Genomic DNA, 5,315 nt, shown 5'->3' with positions numbered 1-5,315 from the left:
GAGTAGCCACATCTCGGAGCCTGTGCGAAGCTAGCTCAACTGACTCGGTCTCAGAAGCCCTGACCAAGTCCAGTGAGCGTCGCATCCCCCGAATAAAGTCGTGGGGGTCCTCGTCGGGCTTAGACCCGAAGAACTCTGGAGGGCCACATAGCAAAAACTCCCGAACTCTCAGACTGTCCCGTCTGTCATCATCATCGTCGTCCCTACGCCCGCGTCTGCGAGCCTGTCCTGCCACCAGCGTAGTCAGTAACTGCACAGCCTCCCTCAGGGTCCGATCCTCCGCCCCTGGCTGAGGAGCTGGAGCCTCAGGTGCGGGTACACGAACCTCTGGAGCTGCCGATGGCCCTACTCCAGGCTGTACTGGTGGGGGTGTGGCAGACCCCTCAGACTGTGGCACGTCCTCAGGCAAATCATAAACACGAGCCCGGGTAGCTCGCTGTGCCTTGCTAGTCTCTCCAACCCTCGCCTTGCCCTTCTGGGCCGCCGTTGCCTTCTTCGGAGGCATCACTGCAATCAAAAAGGCGAGTCAGATCAAAATCATCCTAATAGCACAGCTCTATCGCACGATCTAAGATTACAAAGAGAGTAACGTCCTAAATGCCCTGTAGCTTCCCGTTTATAGATGTGGTGCACAACACATCGATAAACAAGACTCTACGAGACACGGCCTGTAGACATTCCGAGGACAAACCGCTTTGATACCACTTTTGTCACGACCCAGCCCCGTGGGCCGCGACTGGCACCCTACCTGGGTACCCAGACCAAATCGCATATTCATTTCCGAACTCAAATTTATTTCAGAATTCTACAAAAATTATATCAAACATAATTTATATCGAAATTATGTCTTAAGCGGTCATATCAAATCAAATTCACACAAAGCGGCGGAATAGGCATCGCCGGTAAAAATACAAATATATACATAAGGGCCATTTGGGGCCATCAGATCAAACAGACCGCTTTAAGACCCGAAAGCAAAATCATACAATATACACATAGGACCCTCGCCCCACAAAGATGACTACAGGCCTCTACGAATTCAAAACATAACATATGGCGAGACAGGGCCCCGCCGTACCCAAACCGTCAAATATACAAAGTATATACAAAGTGGAGGAGTCTGTACCAAGAGTGGACTCCGGATCAAGTAAGAGTACTCCGAGAAAGCAAAAGGTGAAGCCTACTGCGGAAGATCACCGGAATCTGCACCTGCGGGCATAAAACGCAGCCCCCGGAGAGAGGGGGTCAGTACGAAATATGTACCGAGTATGTAAAGCACGGAGTACAGAATTATGGATCAAAACCGAAAGCAGATCAAATGTCAAAGGGGGGTACAAACTGGTATGTCAAAATCTGTATCGAAATCATATACATATATTTTATGCAACAAAATCATGCAAACGCTTAAGAACGTGGTCGCCACTCCGACGCTGGCGCCACACACAGCATAACACCAGAAGGTTTCAAATCTCCGTACATCCCCGAACATAATCATAATCATCGGTGAGCGTATCGCATCCCGAGCCATATCACAGCATAACTCCAACGGTACCGGGCCCTATGGCGAAGCCTCGGGAACCGTAACACAGCATACGGCCGAATTTATCATACAGCGCACGAATCAAAACCGGCCCGGGAACCGGCGAACGAAGTCATAATAAGGCACGAGCGGAGTCGTGAGCAAACAAATGCAAATCGTATTTCAAAATAGTGTTTCAAAACAAAGTAAATTCATAAATCATATCATATTACAAAATAGTCGAATACTTAGTCGACATAAAGTTTCATTTCGCAAAACGTTTCCAAAATGGTCCATATAATTCAAAACATAGGTTAGCGTATCGAATTGCCCAAACCTACCCCGTAGGAGGATGTTCCAAAGATCCGAAGTAGTATGTACAAATTTATTATCAAAGGTGGCCCGAAGGGCAAATCGGGCATTTTGGGGTAGCGGGCCCACCTCGAGTCGAAGTGAGGTGGCGAACGTGTTTCTACGAGCATTTATATGCCAAAGGTCATACATTATCATTCCTAGGTTAACCGACCACATTTTGATAGGTTTCGGACGAATAGTGGCATTCTAGCCAAATTGGAGCCTTTAGGCTTCAATAGAATTGAATGAATAGTAACTTTTCTGTGGATCGGGTTTCGAGGAGCAGAAATGCTCCTAAAGGTCTCCTATTCGACTGACACACTAAGATATGCCAAATGAAAGAGTGGGAGGCTTTACATACCTCACAGACGTCGTAAGCTCTTCCAAATGTCTCGTCCCGTTTCGTCAAAAATCTGCAAATGGTCAAAGTTACCAAATGAGATCCTTAGGCTTAGAAATGCCTTTAACTTCACAATTGCCTACCGAAATTTCGGCAGCACTTCCCCTATAAATCTAACATCCCCGAGGCATAGCTCGGCTCAAATTAACCAACTACAACAGCCCACACATCAACAACCAAAACAAACAACAATAACACCATTCTAGTTTCAAAGTTTTTCATGACTTCTTAAGTTGGCAACTTTTCATTCAAACTTTCACAACTCCAATTCTATACCTACATAATTGTATGTATTCCCACATTCAAACTTATACAATCACATTCTAATTACAAACCATGCCATACACGAAATTGCATAAAAAAAACCATTATTTCCCAAATTCTTCAAAACATCTAAAATGCACTTACGAACATTCTAACTCACGTAGTTTCATTCCGAATTCATCAACATCGATATAGATTCACATCTAAAGTCCATAACACCCAAGATATACATTGATATACATAAAGATACCGAAGGTATACGCTTTCCGATAATATTCAAAATCATTTTTAAATGCCAATTTCATTCACCAATTAATCATTTACGATATAAGGGCCACAACAACACATTCTACCAACTTAAACAAGATCAATTCACACCAATTTTCCCATCTATGGCTCACGGCCAAACCTACTACAAACACACACCCACACGTTTCCATTTATGTCCAAATTACGGGATTCTCGTCTACTTCCAATCCTTAACCCATTCATAGCAATTCTATAACATTAGAGGGTAAGAATTCATACCTTTCTTGAAACCCCGACTTGTCGAAAACGTCGTCCTCGTGCCAAACTAATTATACCCCGTTGAAGAGGGCCTTGAGTACTTCACAAATATGTAAAGAACAAGATTATTGAACCACCACACAAGCTTGGGATTTTTCCTTTTCTTTCTCTCTAGCTCTCGGCCGAAACCCTTTTTTTTTGGGTGTTCTTGATTTTGTGAGTTGTTTCTTGGATAATACTAAGTATAATTCATATATATCTATTTAGGGGTCATGTGCATAGCACATGACCCTTTTAAAATGGGTTTGGGCCTATAACATGGCCGGATCCCCCCTCTTCCATTGTTGGGCTTCAATTGCATTTGTAGTTTCTTGGCCCAATGCTTAAAAATCCCGTTTTGTAATTCCCGAAACTAATTTCCGAAATTCCAAATTTATCCTCGGCCTTCCCCGAGGTCTTAGCATTAAAGATTACACAACCAACATAGTCATATTCTCAAAAATTAATTTATGCCCTTCTAACACCCGAGTCGTAGTTATTTCCCGATTTCCAACTGTGCGAAAACACGGGGCCTAACAAGGAGGCTTCGCCAAATGTTGTTACAGGTACCGTACTGGTTTTCTCCCGATCTGTATATGCACTGATTGATCCTGGTTCTACTTTATCATATATCGCTCCACTTGTTGCTAATAAAATTGGGATAGAATCTGAGCCGATAGAGCCTTTTGAGGTAGCTACACCAGTAGGGGATTCTGTTCGGTGGTTATTTTTGGCCGCTGCACTAAGGCAGATTTGGTAGATCTTGATATGACTGAGTTCGACGTTATTATGGGTATGGATTGGCTAGCTTCTTGTTATGCTAATGTTGACTGTCAAAAGAAGGTAGTTCGTTTCCAATTCCCAGGTGAACCAGTTGTAGAGTGGGCAGGTAATACAGCATCGCCAAGGGGTAAGTTTATTTCATACGTCAAGGCAAGAAAAATGATCAGGAAGGGCTATATTTATCATCTGGTCCGTGTACATGATTTAGAGGCAGCGGCACCAACTCTTCAGTCAGTCCCAGTGGTTAATGAATTCTTAGATGTATTCCCAGACGAGCTTCCAGGTCTTCCCCCCGAGCGGGAGATAGAGTTTGCTATTGATCTGTTGCCAGATACTCAACCTATATCTATTCCTCCGTACAGAATGGCACCCGCTGAACTGAAGGAATTAAAGGAGCAGCTGAGAGATTTATTAGAGAAGGGCTTTATTCGGCCCAGTACATCACCCTGGGGAGCTCCGGTATTATTTGTGAAAAAGAAAGACGGCTTGCTGCGAATGTGTAGTGATTACAGGCAGCTGAATAAGGTAACCATTAAGAATAAATACCCCCTCCCCAGGATTGATGATTTGTTTGATAAGATGCAGGGTGACAGGTGTTTTTCGAAGATAGAACTGCGGTCAGGCTATCATCAGGTGCGGGTACGAGAGGCTGATATTCCTAAGACAACATTCAGGACACGTTACGGGCATTATGAATTCAGAGTGATGTCTTTTGGGCTGACTAATGCCCCAGCGGTATTTATGGACCTGATGAATCGGGTATTCGGGCCATTCTTAGACATGTTCGTGATTGTATTTATCGATGACATTTTGGTTTATTCACGATCAGAAGCAGAGCATGCAGATCATTTGAGGATGGTAATTGGCACACTCCGGCACCAGAATTTATATGCTAAATTTTCTAAATGTGAATTCTGGCTGTCTTCAGTGGCATTCCTGGGGCATATTATTGGAGTGGATGGCATCCGGGTGGATACCCAGAAGATCGAGGCCGTAAAGAGTTGGCCTAGACCTACGACGCCTACGGAGGTGCGTAGCTTTCTGGGGTTGGCCGGTTATTACCGGAGATTTGTAGAGGGATTTGCTTCGATTTCAGCGCCTTTGACAAGGCTGACTCAGAAGGGAGCTAAGTTTCAGTGGTCTGATGCTTGCGAGCGTAGCTTCCAGTTGCTGAAAGAGAAGTTGACTACAGCTCCAGTCCTGACTCTTCCTGAAGGTCCAGATGGGTATGTTATTTATTGTGATGTCTCTGGTATGGGTTTGGGGTGTGTATTGATGTAGCACGGTAGGGTTATAGCTTATGCTTCCCGGCTGCTCAAAAAGCACGAGAGAAATTATCCTACTCACGATTTGGAGCTAGCTGCGGTGATTCATGCTTTGAAGATATGGAGACATTATTTATATGGGGTTCACGTTGATATTTATACAGATCATAAGAGCCTCCAGTAC

General features: G+C 44.3%; 1 long non-coding RNA gene across 1 annotated transcript; it reads right to left on the bottom strand.

Moving 5' to 3' along the window:
• Window positions 1-860: 860 nt before the first annotated feature.
• LOC132640826 (uncharacterized) lies at window positions 861-3,603 on the bottom strand. Its single transcript, XR_009582409.1, has 3 exons — window positions 3,066-3,603; window positions 2,235-2,286; window positions 861-1,209 (listed from the first exon to the last, which is right to left on the bottom strand). It is a non-coding gene; the product is annotated as an uncharacterized LOC132640826 (long non-coding RNA).
• Between the last annotated feature and the right edge of the window lie 1,712 nt (window positions 3,604-5,315).

The sequence above is a fragment of the Lycium barbarum genome, chromosome 5 (genome assembly GCF_019175385.1).
Source record: "Lycium barbarum isolate Lr01 chromosome 5, ASM1917538v2, whole genome shotgun sequence".
Taxonomy (NCBI): domain Eukaryota; kingdom Viridiplantae; phylum Streptophyta; class Magnoliopsida; order Solanales; family Solanaceae; genus Lycium; species Lycium barbarum.
The sequence above is the reverse complement of the archived record's forward strand: the minus strand, read 5'-3'. Positions and strand labels throughout refer to the sequence as shown.